Source organism: Syngnathus floridae, chromosome 8 (assembly GCF_059516105.1).
Source record: "Syngnathus floridae isolate MCC-2025c chromosome 8, RoL_Sflo_1.0, whole genome shotgun sequence".
In the NCBI taxonomy this organism is placed as follows: domain Eukaryota; kingdom Metazoa; phylum Chordata; class Actinopteri; order Syngnathiformes; family Syngnathidae; genus Syngnathus; species Syngnathus floridae.
The window spans coordinates 12054013-12079686 of NC_142420.1; the positions used below are offsets into that span (position 1 = coordinate 12054013).

The window sequence follows — 25674 nt, forward strand, 5'->3', positions numbered from 1 at the left end:
TTGTAGACGAGGAGCGCTGCATGGCTTGCAGCATCCGTGTCGTAGACTCGTAGCCGCAAAGATGATGCAGCATTTTAAATCGGGGAATGAAAAAAGAAAGAAGCGTCTTTATGACAATGAGTAAAGACAACAGCAGTCAGGTAAGCAAGGCAACGCAACTCCTCTCTTTTTAGGGTTAGGTTACCGATTGCCCTTCTTCCGTGGTTAATTTGGTATGGAACATAGGTGAAAATCTTGCATAATGCCGAGTTAAAACATGCTAAACTTCAAACGAAGAACAATAGTGTTTTTTCTTGATGATTTTGCGTATCATCCACAGCTTCCGATAATTATGGTGTGCGTGCGTGCGTACGTGTGCGCGTGCGTGCGTGTGTGTGTGTGTGTGTGTGTGTGTGTGTGTGTGTGTGTGTGTGAGACTGATTGACATACTGCGTGACTGGAAGCAATCTGTCTCCCGATGTTTTGTTGAATAAAGTTGTATTTGTTGTCGTTTTTGTACACTTGTGTAGGAGGTGGAGCAACAGATTATTTAAAACGGAGTATTTGTTAATTATTTTCACATTAAACTTAATTTGAGTCAGTCAAATTTTGTCTCTCTGGTCTTGGGGGGGGGGGGGGGGGCAGGGGCAGCTTTAGTTAGGGGGGCCCCTTGATAAATTTTTGCCTAGGGCCCCATGTGGAGGTCTCAACCGGCTCTGACTGGCACCTACTGTAACGGACGTGCAATTACACTTTATCGTAGTCCAGCAAAAATAAGCATGATCTCTGAGGTCACACGGGTCCCCCCTTGTCCCACCACCTTTTGAGAAGGATGAAATCAGACAACATCTCAGAAGATTTTGGCCTTGTCTTTGCTGCGATTACACACCTTTTGCTGAATGGACTTGCATAAGTATGAAAAAAATCTACCCAGCATATTAACTGTCTGACACTACTTTAAATCTTGGACACATGTACAACAGCTGGTATGAAAAATGTTTTGGATTATATCAATGTGTTTATAATTCTTAAAGCATCCAGAAAATACAATTGCAAACTGAGTCTAACAAAGGGCACACAGAGAGCAAAAGGAGTGTGGAATGGCAAATTAATTTTCCAAAGAGGCGACTGGAACTGTTGTCTTCGGCCATGACAGCATGCTACCTAAAGTGTGTTCCATTTGAATTTGACGGATTTATATCAAGTATTGATTTGTCTTGTTCTAATTGGGGGCTATTGGTGTAGATGTGGTATGTGTTATTATGAGGAAATACAAGTTTTACAAACATGTCGGGGTACACCCGCCTGACATATGAGGAAAGCATGGGATCGATTCCTGTTCAGTGACGTTGTGCATGAGTATGGGTGAGGCTGGTTGTTCATCTCTATATGTGCCCGACAAATGGCTGGCGACCAGTTCCGGGTGTAGTCTGCCTTTCTTATGTCAGCTGGGATAGTTTCCAGTACCCCTCGCAATGCTAAACAGGCCAAGTAGTGTTGAAAATAGATGGATGGATGTTTTACAAACAAAATATGAAGAAGCCATCACAAATGACACACACACTCCGCAGCATGATGTAAATAGTATTTAAACAAACTTCACATTTTCTTAATTTTTAAAATGTGTTGACATTTTGAGCACCAACCAGACTTATGTCTGCTGTTCACAGTAGACTCCCAAATCATAAATCATGTTTGTAAATAGCTAAATTGAGAGACAGAACACACAAGTCAGATAGATACAGTGGTAATTATATTACTGACAGTTAATGGTCCATTGTGTACTGTCTCTGAAACAGTTGATATACATATCATGGCCTATGTCACAAGGACGTCACGCACCAGTCCAAATGGCCTCACCGGCCATGGCAAAGTCCTAACCGCGCTCAGCGGCAACTCTGGGGACATGAACCGCAATCGGCGGCATTCAGGGGAGTCAGAACCACAATCGGCGGCAATCGGTGGAGGCAGAACCGCAATCAGCGGCATTTGGGGGAGTCAGAAATGCAATCAGCGGCATTCGGGGGAGTCAGAACCGCAATCTGCGGCATTCGGGGGAGTCAGAACCGCAATCGGCAGCATTTGGGGGAGTCAGAACCGCCATCGGCGGCATTCGGGGGAGTCAGAACCGCAATCGGCGGCATTCGGGGAGTCAGAACCGCAATCGGCGGTATTCAGGGGAGTCAGGACCGCAATCGCGGCATTCGAGAAGTCAGAGCCGCAATCGGCGGCGTTTGGAAGTCCGGACTGCGATCAGCGGCATTCGGAAGGCGCCGCAGTGCGCAGCGGCAAGAGCCACCACGCGCCGCAGCATTGGGAACGGGTCCTGGGACGATCGCGGGTCCGGCGCACCTGGCTTGAAGTCTGGTGACTCCCGCGGGTCCTGCGACGCTGGGGTGGAGCCCGATGGCGGCCGCGGGTCTGATGGCCCGGGAGGCACTCCGATGGCGGCCGCGGGTCCGGCGTCGCTGGAGTGAAGTCCAAAGGCGGCCGCGGAGCCCATGGCGCTGGAACATGCTCGGACGACGGACGTGGATCGGGCGTCGCAGAGGGAGCTGATGGAGGAGGTTGGTCCAGGCGCTGGTCGCTGAAGTGGTCGGATCATTCTGTCACGGATCGGATGGAGTGGGGCGACCAAATGCAGCTTGGAACAGGGTTTATTGAAGGGAACAAACTAACAGACCCGGCAAACTGACATAAAGTAACAAAACAACAAGAGGACTAACCGACAGGGACATGAAACAAAGGGGGTGAAGACATTAAACATCAACACATGCAATGATCCGACGGGGCATGAGGGGCAGATAGGATTTATATACATGACAGGTTACAAGAGGCAGGTGGGAATAATCAAACTAATCATGGGCACACCGGAGGGGAGGGGCGACCACACAGACAGAAACCATGACAAAAGACACATAGTGGAACGGCTGGGGACGAGACGTGACAATGACACTTCATATCAGGAAACAGACTGGAATGTACCACTAGTTTCAGCCTGGACTGAGTTGTAACTAAAATTACTTTAAAAATGGTCATTATTTGGGGGACTCTGTTTATAATCTACATGCACTTATGCTAACTGCTCGCTAACACAAAGTTCGCTATATTTTTATTTATATTTATATTTAAGTTGTGTGTAGGTCAGTGATGTGCGGTGAGGGTTGGGGTTGGTGAGGCACTGACTCAGAGTCAGATTTACAAACGTACTATATGACGCTAAGGCACTGACTCACAAGTCAGATTTACAAGCATACATGGTTGTTATCCCACTCTTGATTAAATTTAATAACATTTTAAACACACCACTGCAGTATTCTTACCTTTACTTGTAAATGAAATCTTTTTTAGAGTACCAATCCCTTTGAAACGAACGTGTTGTAGTCCGTCCCGGGAGGCCAGTAGTTTGAATTAATCCTCACAAATCTGGCATTGGTCTTCCCTTACTTATGATTTCTTGCTTTGACTGAAAGTTAAGTTTTGAAAAATTTCTTATCTTCGAGATTATATCCTCCATTTTCAGGGAAAATAAAGCCAAATAGCAACGCGTTAGCACCGAATGTTGTTGGTTGTTTTTCTTTTCTTTTTTTTCTTCTTAATTTACTCTCGCATTTACTCGTGTCGTGAACTATTAGCCGCAGGCTCACTATCGCCGTATCTTTGAGGCAAAAGTACTGGCTGCCTCAAGGCCCGTATTTTCCCGCTGACTGCAAGCACGCGCTGTTTGCACGCGCTCAGTACAGTGTGTGAGTGGTGCACACTCTCACGCGCACGTCCTGAAAGGCACTACCTGTCACTGCCTCAGCCTCCATGATTCTCGTCTCCCGTTGTTATTTGAACAAGAAATACAGCTATTTTGACTATGAAAATGATCCAAATGTATAGGAAACACACCAAAATTGCATTAAAAGCATAGACCACAGGACAGATATTATATTATGTTTTATCATATTATTCATTTTTTAACAACTTATGGTGACAGCTGAGGAAACCATGTTGAGCCCCGTACCGCCCCTGGTGGCAAGGTGAGGCACTGCCTCACCTGCCTCCTATGAGTGCACGTGCCTGGTGTAGGTGATGGCCCCCACAATGATTCTGCTAACTTCTTAACGTGTCCATTTAAGAAATAGTTATAGGCTTCTAATCATTTTCAGTTCATCTTTGGTATAAACGCTCATTTCTGTACGTGCCTGGCCATGACACGGTGGGCAGTCTTGTTAAATCGTCCATCCAGTGAGTGAGGGTGTAGGGGTCGGTAAATATCGACCATCAGAGTCAACTTTTTAAAGTAACATTTATGGTCGGGGAGAGGGAGTTTACTCGCATATTCACTCAAATGGCTGTTTTTCGTGTCCGTTAAACAGTTGAAATATGCTTACCGTTTTCAAGCTGAATGTTTTTGCCTCCAGCTAAGCTGCGATGATGTCACATTGTTTACAAACTTTATTATCAGGGCAAATCTCTTCCCACCACCATGCAGGAAACAAGAATGTTGCCAACATGAGAACCATTGTTGGCATTGCTAGCCTTTTTTTTTTCATTTCATAAGGGCCAATGGAAAAGTCACTAAATACAGCATAATGGTCACTAAATCAGCAACATTGCACTGTACTGTCAATACTCATGCAGATTAGAATAAAATAAACATTTTCAAAATAAAAGCACAGCATAGTGTGGTTTATTTTGCTTTCATTAACATTGCAGAGAGGTTGCAAAATGGGCTGCATTTAGCCTGCGTTAGTCTGCATTAGAACATTAACACTAAAAGTTAATGTTTTTATAGCATGACCCATGCCCCAATCCTAGTTTTGTTAAAATTGGTTAACTAGATACATAGTAATTATTAATTAGCAAATAAATAAATAAATGAATTACCAAAAAAATATTAAGCGTTGCATTCTTGCAATTGGTGAAGGTAAAAAAATATAACCTCTTTAATCCTTTAACCTTAATGAAAACGCTCCGCTCACTGTCAAGCTCCACTTTGCCCATCGCATAATCACACATCCAATGCAGTTTAATCACATCCCCTATATGAAACATTGCCAAAGGAAACACAGTGTATACTGTCCAAACCAAACAGCATGCACTTCAATTCTTCATACATTAGCTCTTGATTAACTCTTCCAATAAGATATCCATCAGCAGCACTGGGGTCCTGACACAAACCAAATGGAATAGCAGACACACAGTCTGAGTGAATTGTGTCATTGTGAGGCTGATAATGACTGCCTTTTTTACACATTAAATGCTAGTCAGTGGGGCCCTTACCTTGGCGGCCTGTTTTTGCATGAAGTAAAATGCCTCCCATTGAATAGGGCATAGGCAGAACTGTTAAACTTTTATGGACGTTGTTTAAACAGCCGTTAACTGCAGATTAAGCGAGATCTGTGCCTCTGGCTTCAAAGAATCTGCTGTTCAGATGCTGCATACACAAACACACTACTAAATGTTTCATTGCAGGCACACGGGAACACACTCAGATTTGCATATGCACAAAACTACAAGCCTGTACGGAAATACGGTTGACCCATACAATACATACAACAATCAATATTATTAATGCATATTTGTGATTTGACAATACTTTTTCACTCATTTGCAATTTTTTTTGGGGGGGGGACCAATCCCCCTGTAACAGCAGCAAACCCTGCCTAATGTTTTTCGTTGAGGTGACAAACAAAAGTCTGAAAATGGCTCAGTGGCAGAGTTTTTGTAGGGTTTGATCTCCGGCCATTATGACCATGTCAAAGTGACTGAGCAAGATACTGAACCTCCAGTTGTCCCTGATGCTGTGTCATCAGTAGGTAAATATGGTAACATTAAGAAGCGTTTTGAGTATTGAAGGTAGAAAAGTGCTATACAACTGACAGCCCATTTACCATTACTGTTTGAAAAAAAAAATATTGTTGTGGCAAAATAATCTTTTCTATACTGTATGTATGCCTACAGTATGTAAAAGAGCACATAGATTATAATTTTAAAATTCTCACATCGGTGTTTCTTACTGCATGACATCACGCATCACAGTCCCCTAAACGCCATCCACAGACAACTTGAAAGACTACAGGGCCATTGCTCTCACACCCATTATCACAAAATTCTTTCAGAAAGTGTTTGCACACACTCGACCCCCACCAGTTTGCATACAGAGCAAACAGATCCACAGAAGACACCATAGCCATAACTCTCTACTCAGTGCTGAGCCACCTGGAGCTCCAAGGAAACTACGTGAGGATGCAATTCATTGATTACAGTTCAGCATTCAACACTATCATCCCGAACATCCTCATAACACTTTTCATAAACTGCCGGCCGTTCTATTCACCACGGGAGTTCTCCTCGATCGTCATGGCGGCTGTTTACATCCCACCACACGCACGTGCGAGTGAAGCCACGCAGATGCTGGCTGACCAGGTGACAGACATGGAGAAACTTCTACCAAATTCACTAATCATTGTTCTGGGTGATCTTAACAGGGCGAACCTCGCACACGAACTCCCGAGATACAGACAGCACATAACGTGTCCCACCAGAGGGGCACAGACACTGGACCACTGCTACACCGTAATTAAGGATGCATACCACTCTGTGGCTCGTGCAGCTTTAGGACTCTCGGACCACTGTCTAGTTCATCTGATCCCTGCCTACAGACAGAAACTAAAAACTTCTAAGCCTGTGGTGAGGACTGTCAGGAAGTGGACAGTGGAGTCAAGGCAGAACCTCCAAGCCTGCTTTGACTGCACCGATTGGAGAGTTTTCGAAGCTGCAGATTCAGACTTGCATGAACTCACTGACACTGTCACATCATACATCAGTTTTTGTGAGGATCTGTGTGTGCAGACTAAGACCTTCTGCACGTACAACAACGACAAACCTTGGTTTACACCGAACCTTAGGAGGCTGCGCAAAGTCAAGGAGGAGGCCTACAGGAGCGGCGACCGGGACCTGTTCAAGCAGACCAGAAACACACTGAACCGAGAGGTCAGGAAAGCCTGGAGGTGTTATGGGGAGAGCCTGGAGAGACACCTCTCTGCCAATCCTGATCCCTCAACAGTGTGGAAAGGCCTGCAGAGCATCACGGGCTTCAAGAAACGAACCCCCCGTCCTGTGGAGAGCCCAAGGCTCGCTAACCAGCTAAACAGGTTCTACTGCAGGTTTGATCGGTCCTCCCACACAACGGGACTTCCTGCAGCACAATCCACATACTCACCTCCCCCCACAACTGCTCTGTCCACACCTCCATCACCGTGGTCACCGACTCTCTCTCTTGCAGAGGCCGCGCCCGCACTCCAGATTCGCGAGGAGGAAGTGCGCCAGATGTTCCGAAGACAAAAGATCAGGAAGGCACCGGGCCCAGACGGCGTGTCACCTTCCTGCTTGAAAGTTTGCGCTGAGCAGCTGGCGCCCACCTTTGCACGGATCTTCAATCGTTCCCTGGAGCTGTGTGAGGTGCCCGCGTGCTTCAAGAGCTCCACCATCGTTCCAGTGGCCAAGAAGCCCGCCATCATAGGTCTGAATGACCTGTTGCACTGACATCTGTGGTCATGAAATCTTTCGAGAGGTTAGTGCTGAACCACCTGAAGGATGTCACGGGCCCCCTGCTGGACCCCCTCCAGTTTGCCTACCGGGCAAACAGGTCGGTGGATGATGCGGTCAACATGGGACTGCACTACATCCTGCAACACCTGGACACCCCAGGAAAGTACGCCAGGATCCTGTTTGTGGACTTCAGCTCGGCGTTCAACACCATCGCTCCTGACATCCTCCAACAGAAGCTCATCCAGCTCGCGGTGCCTGCCTCCACCTGTCAGTGGATCACCAGCTTCCTGACCAACAGGAGACAGCGTGTGAGGCTGGGGAGCATCACATCTGACACTCTGACTACCAACACTGGAGCCCCTCAGGGGTGCGTCCTCTCCCCACTGCTCTTCTCCCTCTACACCAACGATTTCTCCGCAAGTGACTCTTCTGTGAAGCTCCTGAAGTATGCAGACGACACCACTCTCATTTGACTGATCCAGAACGGTGATGAGACTGCGTACAGACAGGAGGTGGAGCGGCTGGTCCACTGGTGCAGCCAAAACCACCTGGACCTGAACCCGCTCAAGACCGTGGAGATGACAGTGGACTTCAGGCGAGGCCCTTCACCACTTTCACCCCTCACTATCCGCAGTAATACTATTCTCTCATCAGACACCTTCAAGTTCCTGGGAACCACAATCTCTCGGGACCTGAAATGGACCGGCCACATAGACTCTGTCCGGAAGAAGGCCCAGCAGAGGCTGTACTTCCTGAGACAGCTCAAGAAGTTCAACCTGCCGCGGGAGCTGCTGAAGACCTTCTACACTGCCATCATCCAGTCTGTCCTCTGCACCTCCATCACTGTCTGGTTTGGATCGGCCTCCAAACAAGACAAGCACAGACTGCAACGGACAATAAGGACCGCAGAAAAGATAATTGGAATCAACCTCCCATCTATTCAAGACTTGTACCTGACCAGGACCAGGAAACGTGCAAGTAACATCTCAACAGACCCTTCACACCCAGGTTGCAGCCTGTTTGAACTACTCCCCTCCGGACGCCGTTATAGAGCTCTGTACACTAAAACCAGCAGACACAGAGACAGCTTCTTCCCCCAGGCTGTCGCTCTGATGAACTCACACCACTCTTAGAGTCTCGGAGTCATTACTGTGCAATAACATCCTGCTTTCCACACCTTTTTTGTTTACACTGTTTGTACTATGTGTCCTCTCTGCATCCATTACAGCCTGGTCATCCTAGAAGAGGGACCCTCCCATCTGTGGACTTTTCTCAAGGTTTCTCATTTCCCATAGCTGGAGTTTTGAGTTTTTCCTTGCCCTCTTGGGAGTTTAAGATCTGGGGATGTTTGAGAATATCTTTCGTTCTTCACATGTGCTGAGTGTTGTTGTTAGTCACCTAAATGTTGAACAGAGGCTGTGATTTACCGAAGTCAAATTCCTTGTTTGGCACGCTCAAACATGGCGAATAAAAAACTCTTGAATCTTGAATCTTGAATCAACAAACTTATCTCCTCGGCCAGCCCATCTCTACCTGCAGATGGATAAAAGACTTACTGACCCCTATCACAACAATCAGCACTGGCTCCCCACAAGAATGAGTACTGAGTCCATTACTGTACTCACTGTACATCCACAACTGCACACCATCCCATCCCGCTAACTCCATCATCAAATTTGCCGACGACACCACCATAGTCAGGCTAATCTCAGGAGGAGACGGGTCTGCCTAAGGTTGAGAGACTGTCAGTGAGAGAGCACAACCTTACTCTGAACACCACAAAGACCAATGAACTCATCCTGGGCTTCCGCAAACACAGCACAGACCCAGTCCCACTTACTATCGACGGGACCTAGGTCAAAAGGGTCCACTCATTCAACCTCCTGGGCGTGTACATCTCCGATGACCTCTCCTGGACTGTCAACACGATGGCGGTAGTCAAGAAAGCACAACAGTGACTCCACTCCATGAGACTGCTCAGGAAAAAACATCTTGAGAAGCGGCTACTGGCGACCTTCTACCAGACAACCGTCGACAGCATCCTAGCGTAGGTGTGGTACGCTGGGTGCACCCTCGGGTGCCCGGAGAAAACCCACACGGGCACGGGGAGAACATGCAAACTCCACACAGGGAGGGCCGGAGATGGTATTCTATTCTATTCTATTCTGTTCTATTCTATTCTATTCTATTCTATTCTATTCTATTCTATTCTATTCTATTCTATTCTATTCTATTCTATTCTATTCTATTCTATTGCATGCACCTGCACTCCTTTTTTGGTACATTCTGAAGAATGAACATGCTTGAGTTTCCAAAGTGAACCTGTGCGTGTTCGGAGCATATTTACGAATACGTTGATTTTCCTTTTAAGTGACTGTAATTAGAAGAGTAATTTACATTGTGTGTGTGTGTGTGTGCGTGCATGCGTGCGTATGTGTGTAACACTGAAAATCCATTGCAGATTTCTTTAAAATGTGTATGAACTCAAGTATGAACCACAACACATTTATATGAATAAAAATAATTACATTTGGCTTGACTCAGATAGGGGCAAATGTCATTCACAATTTCTGTCTTTTGTAGATTGTAAAACTTTTGTTACATAATTGACACGTCTTGGCAACCGACATGCAATATATGTCTGGTTTTGCGTGAACAGTGTGATTATTTTAAGTTTCCGCATTTCCCCTCTACATGGCCACCACACTCTGAAAACAAAGATGTGATTCTAACAGATGAGCAGCTGCCACAAGTATTATCTAGCTAAGGAGTAAAAAAAACATCAAACATGTCCTCATTGGGGGCGAAACCTAACAAAATTGACAATGGGCGAGGGTCAAGATACAGTAAACTCTCTACTGGTCGCTAGCCGTCATTTCCAGTACCTCCAGCTCTGCTTCTTGTTTGTTGTCTCTTCAGTGCCACTGTCTCTCGGCGGTACATAGTGGTCAGCCTCTCTTACACTGATCTTCTCATTTTATATACTCTTGTACCACATAACACGACTGACACTTTCCTCCATGCGATTCAACCTACTTCCACAGTCACTATTGCTCTGAACTGTGGACCCTCAATATTTGAAATCCTTCACCCTCACTATCTCATCTGCTTGTATGTAGCCTCAGTCTTCCTCCTTTCCCCATCTCCTAAGCGCACATACATATATTAATTCTGTGGATCTTCATTCTTCTACTACGAATTCTAAATGTTCCTCCACCTGCTCCCTTTTTAGCAGCAAATCACATCATCTGCAAACATCATAGCCCACGAGGGTTCAGTCTATCGGCCTATCCATCACTACAGCAAAGACAAATAACACCCTCAAGGCAAAAATCTGTGGTACTACACCTAGGCATGAAGTATGGACTGATGCTCCCAAATACACATTTCCGTCTTGAGTGTAGCTTTCCCTTACCTACATTGTGTGGCTCAACTTAATTCCTCTGTAGCCCCCACAAACCTGCACATTGCCTTTATTCTTTAAAATGAACACCAGTACACTTTGCTCCATTCCTTAGGTATTATCTCACCTTCACAGCCAGGTAGCTACCCTAGATACTTCCATACCTCTGCAGGTATGTCACCGGAACCAATTGCCTTTCTATTTTTTAACCTTATTGCCTTTGCAGCTTATCCCTTGTTGTCTCCTGTTAATTTGTTAACCTGTTACCGTAATTTCCGGACTATAAGTCGCGTTTTTTTTCATAGTTTGGGTGGGGGGGGGGCGACTTATACTCAGGAGCGACTTATATATGTTTTTTTTTCACAAATTTTTACTTGATCATTAAGACATCACTTAAAAGTATAGTTGACCACTTCCCGTGTTATTTTTAGTATAGTTGATCACTTAACATGCTTTTATATCTTTATCTTGAACATATTCAAAACATAAAAAATAGAGAAAACATCAAATAAAGCAATTAACACTTTAAAGCACCATATCCAAGTCCACTATCTGTTTGCTCCTCTTATATTTATTATTATTATTTATTATTATTTGTTTATTTATCATTTATTCAACACTCTTATTTATTCATTGTTTATGCCTTCTTGTTTTTTTTTTTGTGTTGCTTGTATGCATATGTGTACTTTCTCACCGAGGGATAGTGGGAACGTAATTTCAATCTCTTTGTGTGTCTTGGTATATGAAAAAAAAATCGACAATAAAGCAGACTTTGTCTTTGATAAAACAACCAAATAAACAAAACAAAAAACTACATCTGAAAAAAATTATATTTTCAGACGAAACTGGATGAGGGCGCTTTAAATTTCAACGTTGGCCGTGACTCATCAACTGGGTGGGCTTAAGAAAAATGGCACCAAAAAGAAATTCATATTTTGCAAGTTACAAGCTTCAAGTTGTAAAATATGCAGCTGAAAACAGTAATCGAGCAGCAGAAAGAAAGTTTGGAGAACCGTGATGTACCAATGGATTACTATTTCAAGTGACGTCAGTGGCACCGCGCGGCGCGACCCACGTAAGGACTACCGGCATCATTAGCGGTGATCATTTCTAAGTGACACGGAGGACAAAGAGTTTAAAGGAATTAAGGATTTGGAGTGACATAGAAGGTTTGAAAAACTATTATGGCTTTTACGCACGCCCGGTCCTACTCTACTGAATCGGGGGCCGGCACTCGGCCGAGTGGCTGTCCGCGAACGGTGCATGGGGCTCGGACATGGCCATTACGCACGCCCGGTCCTCTGCCATGGAGCTCTCGTGTCTGGAAGTCCACGCCGCCACACGCTTGGAAGTTTGTTTTGTAGAATAAAGAGCCGTTTACCAAACCCACGTCTATCCTTGTACTTTGTTAACGCTACAATATAGTTATATACTAGATCTGTGGAATAAAGACGAGGCTGACGTCAGGGCGCACGCGCGGCGATGTTGACAAAGGACGAGGAATTTGATCGATGGATTTAATGGATTTAAAGTGCACGGATGATAATGGTATTGTTTATATTATAGTTATTTGAAATATAGTTTATCTATCGTTATATGAGCCTCTGGAATATTTTGAAGTGCAAGCACCCTCAGCCGCGCGCAGCCATTGTTGACAAAGAACGATCGATGGATTTAATGAATTGGAGTGACACCGATGGTTTTATAAACATGTTATTTATGTAATGGTTGTCCTAAATCACTCTTTATGTTACGTCAGGCCCGTTCTCAGCTCCTCATTTGTGTTTGTCACGTTAGCATACCTATCGTTTAGCCTGTTGTTGCTATCGTTTAGCCTGTTGTTGCTCGTTCATGACTGTTTTTGGTGTGGGATTTTGTCGAATGAATTGCCCTCCAAAATGCGACTTATACCCTGGAGCGACTTATATATGTTTTTTTTCACTTTTTGGGGCATTTTATGGCTGGTGCGACTTTATACTCCGGAGCGACTTATAGTCCGGAAAATACGGTAATTCCTGATGCACCAAAATTTCCTCTTTTACACTTCCTTCTCTGTCATTTTCCTCACTCATCAACTATTTTTTAACCTTACTGCCTTTGCAGCTTCTCCCTTGTTGTCTCCTGTTAATTTGTTAACCTGTTAATTCCTGATGCACCAAAATTTCCTCTTTTACACTTCCTTCTCTGTCATTTTCCTCACTCATCAACTCTTTCGATCTAGCCAGCACAATATTGGCATTAGTCTTTGTGATGGTCCTCGGGGATGAGGCCCTTAGCAGGTGAGGCATGTTGTGACGTATACTGCCAAGAAGATGTTGGTGGGTCATGGCCAGACTTAAATGAGTCAAGGATGTCTTGTTTGCTTGATGAGTTAACAGAGCTTAGCATAGATCAAAAGCAAACAAACAAATACACAAACAAAACACAATCCCTCTTCCTACATTAGATGAAGTCGGAATAAATTCAATAAACCATAGTCTTTGTTTTGCTGTTTATTCTTCACTTTTGGATGAATGATTGCAACAATTACCACAGCTATATTTTTGTCATTGTACTGTTGCATATAGATGCTCACTGCCTCACTCTGAGATAAGATAAGATGAGAAAATTCTTTAATGATTCCCAACGGGCAAAGATATGGTGATAAGCCCGCTTGCAAAGATGTCTTGGCAGGATACAAGTTGGCTGCTTGTTGTTTTGGTGTGGGCTGTGGCCAGGGTGCCTGCCAAAGCGCTGGTGCGGACAGCTGGCCCGTCTGATCCCTCTGGTCTGCTCTTAAATTGGTTTTAGTGGCAGCACTAATGAAGCTGATTATCTGTGTGGCTCAAGGCCCTACTAACCCTGTGACATTGCTCACAGCTGGTGGGACCAGGAGCTGGAAAGCGACCCAACAACAAAAACAAATTATTATTTGGAATGATTGATTTAATGATTATTTTATTTCAGAAACACATCTTTCTCCTAATACTAAAAACTTGTGAATAATACAAACTAAGCTTTAAGTTGAGATGGTGTGGAAAATGTCTTTAAAAAGGGGTTATTTTCTTTGCTTTACTTTCAAGCAGTTCATAAATAGTGCACGTGAGTATAACATACTATATACATCAGTGGTGCCCAACTATCAGTCCATGAGCCATTTGGCGTGTGTGTGTGTTTGTGTGTCTGTGTGCGCATGCGTCTTTAATATGCAAGCTTGGGGAGAAATGAAATACATGTACTGGCATTTTGCATTCAGAATACCCCAAAAACAATTTCCATTACATTTACCGGAAAAAAAAGTAAATCATTTTACAAGTATAGTTATTAAAATCTGGGATTATTTTGCAGGATTACATTTCCCAAGATGACAGAGCAACACTGTTGTTTATTTCATCCCTCAGAGCAACAAGTGGACAAAATGTCACAATTGTCATGTCGTTCAATGAGCCACCGTGACTCCAGTCAACTGGTGTCGTGTTGCTGAGAACAATCGTCAGAATCCTGCTAAAATAAAACTGTTATGACCAAGCGGCTGGGGGCCATCCTCCATGAACTCGTCCGTAAAGAGAAGCTTGCAAACAAGCATCTCTGTCACGTTTGCCTTGGCAGGGAGACTGGCGATGTTGAAGAGCTTGCCATTGGCCCTCGTGTGGTTGTACATACTTTAGGAGCATCAAAAAGAAGATGCTGAAGAGCTTTGTCTCCAGTGTAATAAGTAGGGCAAACAAAATAACTAATAACTAAATAAGTAAAGAGCGCCCACCGCAACTTTATTCCCATAGGGGAATTATAGAATGAACAAGCATCACATTAGCTCATTACGTTATTGATTTTGACTGTCTGACATGTACTGCCCACAGTCATGATTATCAGACATCTAACAGCCTTTTTTACGACATGTGACACGAATCCTCTTTGCTGGGACAGGGGGACTTTTTTGCTTGGATCGCTGTGTGTCAGCTGAGCAACTCAACCTCAGACGCTGCAATACTTTGAAGCAAATGTAATGCCTCCTCATCTCTTTAAGATTTTTTTTATAGATCATGGTGACCAGCAGTGTTTCTCAATGCAGCCGCTGGTTGATTTGAAAACCCAGCAGCACCGCCACACACCAATGTGCGTAATTCGAGCCATCATATTGACAGGTGTGCTGGAGTTAAAGGAATAATGTCCGCTAAGTATTTTTATATTGTTCTTGACCATAAAATTGTACCATGGAATTGTCAACCTATACACGCATCAATATAAGGCATAATAAGGCATCAAAATTCGGAAAACCGTCAAAATGATAGCTTGGTAGTTCCAAGGTTAAAACCATATTAACAATAAAAACGGCTAAACTTGGAGCGAAGACTAAAAGTGTTTTTTCTTGATGACTTTGTGTATTGTCCACAGCTTCCTATAGTTATGGTCTGAGTGTGTGTGCGTGTGTGTGCGTGCGCGTGCGTGCATGGATGCGTCCGTATGATGTGGGGAGAGCTGCATACATTTAACCTTGCCTGCAATCTGAATTCTTGTGTGATTTGTGAGTTTAAAATTTTTACACAGATGTATAGTATAGACATTCTATAGACATGGGCAAATTACGGCCCGCGGGCCACATCCGGCCCACGGGTCCGTTTAATCCGGCCCGCCAAACCTGAATACATTGTATTATTAATTTTTTGGGGGGGGTCATTTTCCCTGCAATTACTATGTTTCTCCAGTAGATGGGGAAGCGCCCGCCCGCGCATTTACTCCCGGGAGCCGTGTCAGAAAGCACGGTGCACACTCACAAGTGTGTGCGTACTCAAGAGTACGGACGCGGCGCACTCCGCGCTCTATTTCATCTATCAGTGCCGAATTTCGAGCGTAGGCTGTGACGTCACTATTCTCGTAATTCGCGCGCTAAACTTTCAGATACAGTTTTACGCTAATGCCACCCACAAACTTTCCCCTCGAATCCTTCCATTAAAATGAGTGGCCCGAAGAAAAGAAAGGTGGACACTGAGTGCCGAATGTTAAAAAAGAGTGGACAATTTGGCTCGACCTACGTGTGTGAGAAGACGTTCAGCCACATGAACGTCAACAAAGCCCGTCACAGATCTAGGTTAACTGACCGACACCTCGGCTCTATCCTAAGAATTACTACAACAAATTTTACTCCAGACTATGATGCACTAGCAAAAAAGCGAAACCAACAATACTATTGATTTCTTTATTACTTTATTTAGATGTATTCTTTCACAGATTCTTCAAGATGATGTATTTGGTCAGAATGTTTGCCGTTGGATGTGATTTCGCCTCATTAGATAAACATATTTCATAAATCTGACCTGCAGGCGCTGAAGTGATGGAAAATGTTATTCATCATAACAGTGTCGTGTTTAATAAGAATCACTGATAGTAGTTTTTTGGTGAAATATTTTTTTTTAATATTGTTAATAAATGCATTTGTTTTCAAAAAGTTCTTTTTAATATCCATGCTTAAGTATCTTCTAAAAGTAAAAACCTTTTATGCAATGACCTTTACATGTCATTTATATTACTTCACACAAACACTACATCCATCTGCTCCTGGTTCGGCCCCCCGGTCAAAATTTAGAACCCATTTTGGCCCGCAAGTCAAAAAGTTTGCCCACCCCTGAGTCTATACTCAACTTTTTTACACAGACATTTGCACCATTCCACAGAAGAAGAGGTAGTGGAGACTATATGATGCAATAGGAAAATAAAATACTGAAGGAAGAATTTGAATCATCTTTTTTCTTGATGACTTTGCGTATCGTCCACAGCTTCCCATAGTTACTGTCTGTGTGTGTGTGTGTGTGTCTTTGTGTCTGTGTGTGTGTGTGTGTGTGTGCATGTGTGTGTCCGTGCGCGTGCACGTGCGTGCATGGATGCGTCCGTATGATGTGAGGAGAGCTGCAAACATTTAACCTTGCCTGCAATCTGAATTCTTGTGTGATTTGTGAGTTTAAATTTTTTACACAGATATGTATAAATGTCTATAGTATAGACATTCTATAGACATGGGCAAACTACGGCCCGCGGGCCACATCCGATATGTATAAATGTCTGTACTCAACTTTTTTACACAGACATTTGCGCCATTCCACAGAAGAAGAGGTAGTGGAGACTATATAATGCAATAGGAAAATAAAATACTGAAGGAAGAATTTGAATCATCTTTTTTCTTTGCTTCTTCCCCCAGTTACTGTGCTGAGTAAGACTTTTAAGTTCAAAGAAAACCCTGTGGTCATTTAAGACATGAGATTTCACAGTATTTGTGAAGCCTCCCAGGTGAGTCCGGTTGTTGAAAAATATTCGGCAAACAGGTATGACTCATGCTTTCGGAAAATTTATTGAACAAACACGCAAAGTAGGGGGTAGGTTTATATACAAAAGACGCAGACATATTATTCTGTCCAACATTTTAGACGTCTTTTTCAACAGTTTTGCTATTTTGAAGTCTCAAACAAAAACAGGATTTATTTGATTCTCTACAAGAGCGTAACTTTTGAATTTGAAAAGAAAAACGCAGTACACTGCAAATGCCTAAAATATTGTAGCCTACTCATCAAACACAACCTCCTACACAATGGCTGCAACACTTCATTGAGAGATTTTTGCAATCTTCTTTTCCTCAGAAAAAGAACAAAAGTTCAAATTTGCAAAAGTGTGGATGGTGTCAAGCAATGAGTAAATATTTCCTAACATTCTTTGTAATTTCCTGAATGAGTAATTTAATTTAATTTGAATGCAAAATTGGTTACAGAGGAGAATATTTTGTGATGATCCTGGAAAAAGATTATGGTCTTCAGGATAACAGTCTCAAGGGATAGTCTTGACAATCGGGAGGAGATCCCAGGGCATACTGATGGGAATAATGTTCCATCTGGCCTGGGAATGTTTTAAGATCTCCCAGGAAGCTGGTGAAGTTGGCTTGGGTTTGGGACATCTGGGATGTTTTACATTGCCTGCAGCACGTGTGTGGCCTTTACCGCAATTCATTGGTTTAAATGTTAGTTGTTTTTCCCTCCCCATTGTAATTCACTGTCACTTCCAGTCAAGAGAGAGCAGTTTTTTTTAAAGTGCATGGATAATGTTTTGGGTGATTTCTACGAAAGTAATTATAGAAAAGTAGAAAATTAAGAAATTTTCTCACACTACCTTACAAATACAGTCCAGTTAGTGTGTGTGTATGAGTTTCTCGAACAACTTTTGGTTCACTGATAAAGATGTCCGTGTGAGGTAAAATATATCTATGTAATAACCTAAATGCTGCCGTTGTTGGGGGTGTGGGGTGTGTGAAAGGGTGGGCAGAGTTCAGGGGGCAATTATTCAGGTTTTATTTTTTCCCGTTTTAAGGTCCTGTACCACCATTTTGGTTTTATAATCGTGGATGTCCTTTTTTTTTTTTTTTTTTTAGGTTTTCAAGAAATGCCAAGGATGCCCTCTTTGCTGTTTGTTAAAAAATGGCTGGCATCTTGAACTGGCCAATTTCTAATTAATATTCAATATCTAAATAAGTGTTGATCCCATTGTATCACTGTCCCTTTCAAATTATATATGAAAAACAGCTCTCATTTAATTGGTATTGGGCAATATATCTACGTTTTTGACGGCCATGTCAAGAATTCTCAAAGCAATGAGCAACACGGCGAGCCTGAATATGCTTTTGAGGTTGCACTGTTCTTTGTCACACAATCAAGGAAGAACCAGGATGAATGAGATGGTAATAAAAGGAGACAGTGTGGATGATTTGAGATGTGGCCCCGTCCTCATTCACTAACGACTACCTGGCGCATTGCTCACATGCATTTTGGCTACACTGACCACAGGCATCGCTATTTCATCCACAGATAGAGTATACAATTTAATTGTAGTGCAATATTGCTGTACAACACAAAATAATGTATATTGTGTTTGGTGTTATAGCTACTATTTCTCGCTTGCTTAAATTTGAGAAGTGTATTTTTAGCGTGAATGAAAGAATACCTCACAAAATCAATCTCCATGAAATGTGGCTTGGTTCCGAAATGCTTAGAAATGTCTCTTGTAATAAATTAAAGCCATTTTGATTGCTAAACTCCTCCGAGGTTGGCTCGTGATGCAATAGTTTAAGCCAATTTCAGCTCGTTTTCCTGATTGGAGTGGGTGTGTAGCAACTACAAAGTGGCCATCTACTTGAAAAATGAGTAGCAAATCTACGTTACAAAGACACCAAAAACGTATCTACTTATTTTGTAAGCTCTTTGCCTTTTATCGTCTATTGCGTACAATTGACAAAGAACATAGATGTCTAACTTCTACATCAAACCATTGGGAAAATGAAATCTAATGGTATGGAACCTTTAATAAATAAAATCATCAAGACATTTTGATATGGCATTATATATTTACCTGGGCTGCCTGATGAAATGGGTGTTTTCTTTTGTTTTCCAGAGTTGGTTTCAACAAAGCTCCTCGAGTACAAGCAAACATGTCAGTTCGAGACTGCTTGAGTGTGCAACTGAGCGGCTACGAGTATGGCAGTTCATGCATGGTAAATGATAGAGATCTTGTCGATCACACCTTCTGCCTCTGATTGATTGTTCTTCCTCAGGTCTATGGCTTCTTACAAATAAAATCAGAGGTATATGATGGAGCCAGTCGGGGATAATGTTTTTCATAGATCATTTTATTATACTAAAGTGTGACTGTCAACTTTATACTCATAGTTTCAACAAATATGGCCAAAGGTTTTTATTTGGAAAACATTATGTCTTAGTGAAAGCATTTCCCATCATGGACAGATAATTTCTCAAAGAACTGTGCAGCTTTGTGGACGTCATCCATTCATCATTTCTCCAATCATGGCTCGACAGTTTATAAAAACAAACATACATAGTTGGCCACGGTATACTGTATTTCCTGGGAATTTCCCTGTTTCATAGTATAAAATGATTAACCATCTGGCTAGTCAAAGGTTTTTTTAAAATTGCTTATCTGGCACTCAGTCAAAATCGACATAATTTTGAGTCCAGTGAACCTTTAGTTTATACATCAATTTCCATTGGCTGATTGAAAACACATGTAATGAATATTTCTCATTGACAGTCAAGGGGTAAAAATAGCCAACTGTACATTCCTAGTCATAGTATAAGATTGCAGACTCACTGAGGCAAAGAATGTTATTCAGGTACCATAACATGTATGAACATACTTAATTTCTCATGTAAACTGAGCCACAACTATACTTACATTTGCTCTGGATTTAAAACTTGAAAAAAAGTTGACCTGACTGGACTCACTTTATGGTAATGAACCGCATATCTCAACAGTGTTTGGGTTTATTAACCAAAACACTTTTCCTTTTCACATGTTTATTTGAAGCTGTCTATGTTGCCATAGAATGTTTTTTTCATTGTTGGTGTTATTCCATCAAAATTAACCATAGTAACAATGAGTCTTGAATGCAAATGCAGGATGACTTGGTCTTTACGTTTTAACCCTCATAACTTCTGTCAAGGGTGGCACAGTGGTCGACAGGTTACCACATCCGCCTCACGGTGCAAAGGTTGCGGGTTTGATTCCAGCTGTGTGGATTCCTTCCTGTCTCGAGTTTGCATGTTGTCACTGTGAGTTTCCTCCGGATAGTTTCCTCCGGGCAGTCCGGTTTCCTCCCACATCCCAAAAACATGCATGGTTGCCTGATTGAGCACTCAAAATTGCCAGTAGGTGTGTGTATCGTTCTCAGCTTCCTATAACTATTTTGTGTGTGTGTGCGAGTGTGTTTGTGTGTGTGAGAGAGAATGATTGTTCGTCTATGTGTGCCCTGTGATTGGTTAGCAACCAGTTCAGGGTGTTCCCCGCCTGCTGCTCAAGTCAGCTGGGATAGGCCCTAGCACACCTACGACTCTTGTGAGGAAGAGCGGTTACAGAAAATGGATGGATGTATGAATTTCTGTCATTTTTAAAATGCCCAAACATGTACAACCAAATTAAATTTGAAGCTGCTCTTCAACCATTTCGTCTCTTTCTAAACAGAATTTGACTTTTTCTCCCCATCAATCAGAATTTGTTAAAGTACTACAGGCACCGAGTAAAAGTTTGTATTCATACACAAAAAAAATAAAGATTTTATGTTATTTTCAAAATATCTGCTTGGAAAATGAATGTGGCATAGTATGATGGACTGGAAAACACAACAGGATCATCATTTTACAGAGGTTTTTCCTCAGGAGAGGTTCAGGCAAACCAAAAGTGTGCCATTTGGGTGATATTTGGGAACCATGGTCACAAACCTTTGTGGAAAAGGCTGCTCATATACAAAAATGATCTTGGGCTCGAATGAGAAGTCAGACTTGAGACTATCCTAGCCCACATCCAGATTCATTCCAAGTATACAGAAAAAGAGTAACAGGAGCATAAACACGTTTTCTATAAACAAATGATTGTGAATAGAATAATCAGTAGTATATAAATAAATATAAATAAATAAAAACAAGTAATTTGCTCATACAAAGCATCACAAAATGAAATTGTAAAAAATGACCGTAATTAAAGTGTCATCATATGACTCCTTTAAAATCAATGCAAATGGTGGCTTGTTGATGCCCAGTTTCGTAAACATTTAGAGGACTACTATGAGCTGTCCTTATGTTCTATTGCGTATTTTATTCCATAATTATTTTAGCATTATATTCATTAATATCGTTGATCCCCTATGGTTTATTTATTATGTGTTTGTATTGAAGAGTCTATTAACATCTGGCAAAGGGACGACTGATGAAAATGGACTTAGCTATTTTGGGTGTATTTACTTTTCGTAAGAATTGTCTATTGATATAACCGTCCCGTTTTAGAAATGAAGAAAGTGAATTGAAATCCAAAATTCAAGCAATTTTTTTATTAGACAATTTGTCCAACTTTCGAGATCTCTCATAAGATATTAATGAGGCTGGTATGCATAAGAACTGGAGAGAAAGCTGAAAAAGGTTTGGCATCAGCTGTAAGTGGAGTTAAATGTATTTTAGAAAGGCTAGAGATAATCACACGGGTTCTTCTCAACATTTAGCCTTGCCAGCATTTAATAGGTGCTGTTTAAACCCGTTGGCCCATGTTTTTTAGACAAGCTTCTCATTGGCGGAGGTGCTTGATTTGAAATATGTTCTAATTTGCCTGGATTTATTTGGGACTAATGTAAGTATTGATGTAATCACATGATTTGTTTACAATTAAATTTCAAGTAAGTAAAAAGCAAACTGAAGGGCAAATTTCAAGACTTTTTGCTGTTGAAATCTTGTTTGGAACTGCATCGGTCACAAGTTATGCCCCAGTCATCCATCATGCCCCTTTCGACTTGGGCCAATTATTCAACAGTGTGACTTTGTGGAAAGAGTTACACTCCCAACACAGTTGTACACAACTGCATATTTCCACTACAGTAGGGGAAGGTAAGAGCCAAGTAAGCCTCCATGTTCACAGATGTCCATGGCGGTCATACTCATTGCCACAACTTCTTCGACTTCCATTTTACTCATATTTTGGGGCCCACCATTTCTTTGACATTTCTTTTAGACCGAGTTAGGGCAGTACCAAAGCAACACACTTGGATTAAATATTAAATTAACTGAAAAGATCAACTACTTAGCTAAACATTTTCCCTACAATCCTTCTTGATTTCGGCGGCACGGTGGAGCACTGGTTAGCACGTCCGCCTCACAGTTCGCCTGGTGCAGGTTCGATTCCACCTCTGGCCCTCCCTGTGTGGAATTTGCATGTTCTCCCTGTGCCTGCATGGGATTTCTCCAGAAATTCCGGTTTCCTCCCACATCCCAAAAACATGCATAGTCAGCTGATTGAGCACGCCGAATTGCCCGTAGGTGTGAGTGCGAGTGTGGATGGTTGTTTGTCTTTGTGTGCCCTGCAATTGGCTAGCAACCGATTCAGGGTGTCTACCGTCTGATGAATATATTTTTCTTTTTAAACAATCTGTAGTCTGTATGATAAAATTACCACAAATAATAGTTCAAATCTCTGTATACCATGTTTATTCTAGATTCAATTGTGACCTCATTTTCATGTTTGGCTGTAATACAGCCATGGACCGGAAGTCACTGCAGAGGGTGGTGAAGATGGCCCAACGCATCATCGGCACATCACTTCCTACCATCGAGTCGATTTACCAAAAACGGTGCCTGAAGAAGGCACGCAGTATCATCAAAAACTCCAGTCATCCCAACCACAGACTGTTTACTTTTCTTCCTTCTAAGAAGCAATACCGGACTCTTCAGGTCAAGACGAGTAGACTGAGGAAAAGCTTTTTGCCCTCTGCCGTCATCGCCCTGAACTCCGCAGCACAACACCCCTGTCATCCCCCTGAACTCTTATCATTCTGAACCCTGCAACACAATAACCCCACCACAACAACACTTGTATTACCTGCACATACTGTCCATATCTGCACATAATTCTTTACAATCTATATATTTATTCATCACTCTTACTCCGCTTGTACATATCTGTTCATATCTGGTTATACTGACACTATATATATTTATAACCCTATATTTATAATTTGCATTCTAGTACCGCCTGCAAATATTTGTTCTACTGCACCTTATTGTAAATACTTAGCCAGTCGTATCCGCACTCGTCCCTCTTGTATATTATCCCGCATAGTATAACTCACCTCATATTCACCTGATTGCACTGTACCTAGTGCTCAGTATTCTTTTTACTCTGCACTTTACTGCTTTTTGCACTTCTGGTTGGATGTCAAAGTTCTTTTCGCTGTACTGTACTTGTGCTGTACAATGACAATAAATTTGAATCTAATCTAATCTAATATAATATAATATAATGAGTCAACAATGAGGAATTTGTTAAATTTGTACAATATATACAATTCAACAAATGCAGTATTTCCAAAGCAATAAATAAAATAAATATGCCCAATTATTTGGAAATTGGTGACATGGTGGAGCACTGGTTAGCATGCCCGCCTCACAGTCCAGAGCGCGTGGGTTCAATTCCACCTCCGGCCCTCCCTGTGTGGAGTTTGAATGTTCTCCCCGTGCCTGCATGGGTTTTCTCCGGGTGCTCCGGTTTCCTCCCACTTCCCCAAAAGTTGCATGATAGGCCGATTGAGCATTCTAAATTGCCCCTAGGTGTGAGTGCGAGTGCGGATGGTTGTTTGTCTCTGTGTGTCCTGCGATTGGCTGGCAAGCGGTTCAGGGTATCCCCCGCCTACTGCCTGATGACTGCTGGGTTAAGCTCCAGCATGGAAAAGCGTGGGGAAGTTTGGAAAAGCGATATGGCAAATGGATGGATGGATGGATGGATGGATGGATGGATGGATGGATGGATGGATGGATGGATGGATGGATGGATGGATGGATGGATGGATATTTGAAAATGTATTTGATTTCTGATAGTGCTAACCAAAATTGAGACAATCAGCAATAAACAAGCAAACAAAAAAACTTTGTTTATTTGCCCGTATGAGCTCAAAATGTTCCCAAACGGCAAAAGATGTTCTTTTTTCGGACTGATTGCAGTGGTTCCAAAGAAAGAATTTTGCTTCAAAACAACATTGTTTTGGCAGTGACACTGTTGATAGACTGTAAATATGCTTCCTCAGACTTGTGGCTCTTTTTTAAAGCGATCCGTCCGGACCCATCACTAAATTCTGGTCAATTTCCAGCATCATTTTTCGCTGAGGGTCTGTCCAGCATCTTTGGTTTACATTATATTATTTTTAGTTTATTTTTCACCTTCCAATATCCTTTGTTTTATTCCATTTGTTACATGCTCCTTTTTTTTTCATTCTGTTGAATTGTGTTACGTGCTCTTTTATTGTTATTAGAATATAGGATTTTAAACAGCAAGTTTGCTTTGGGATTCTTTGTAGATTTTCTAACATTACAGAACCTTGGAACTCTGGACTCTGCCGTTGATATCATTTTTGTCCTCTTGGGTTCCATAGTGACCAACCTCCTGGATGAGTCTTCATTGAGCCCTTGGGCTAATTTCAGTGAGCCGAGTTTACCACTGTTTCACGCATATTGGTTCTTGCTCTGGCACATGTGGAATGAAGCAGGGCGACCAAATGTAGCTTGGACTCAGGTTTATTGAGGGAAATGGGTGGTGGAGGAAAGGATGAGGGGAACAAACAGGCAGGAACAAACAAGAATAAACAGGACGGAGACTATCAGGGAAACAGGGAGGCAACTACCAGAACGTGCTAACAGAACTGACTGACAGGGAGAGCAACAGCGTAACAGACTAACAGAACTAACAGAGCTGACTGACAGGGGTAGCAGCAGAATGATCCGACAGGGGGGTGACACGCAGACAGGACTTAAATACAAGACTGTAACGAGAGGCAGGCGGCGGTGATTACACTGATTACTGGTAGGACATGGGCAGGCAGAGGCGAGTGCACAGACACAGAACAGAGACGCGAACGGAAACCATGACACACAAGGAACGGAGACGAGACGTGACACGCTCTGGTTCACTGAAGTCCTCAAGCTTGAGAAATGGCCCTGTGACTCTTTTCTAACTGATGGATGTCAATTACTTTATTTTTCATCTGGTCTTGAGTTTCTTTCAATCATGGCATTTGTTGCAGATCTTTGAGCTCTTTTGGCCGAATTTACTTTGGATAGGTTTAACAAAGAAATTATTTTTATAAAGAAGAAACTATTTTTACAAGGTACAGAAATGAGGGTGTATCAGGGGATGTTTAGTAATTATTGATTTACGTTACTTTGTTAGTTTTGTTTGTCTGTTTGTCTTTG

At 42.4% G+C, this 25674-nt stretch overlaps 1 long non-coding RNA gene across 1 annotated transcript; it reads left to right on the plus strand.

Moving 5' to 3' along the window:
• LOC148394625 (uncharacterized) lies at positions 1-24850 on the plus strand. The gene is made up of 3 exons (XR_015859960.1): positions 1-140; positions 19331-19430; positions 22929-24850. It is a non-coding gene; the product is annotated as an uncharacterized LOC148394625 (long non-coding RNA).
• The last annotated feature ends 824 nt before the right edge of the window (positions 24851-25674 follow it).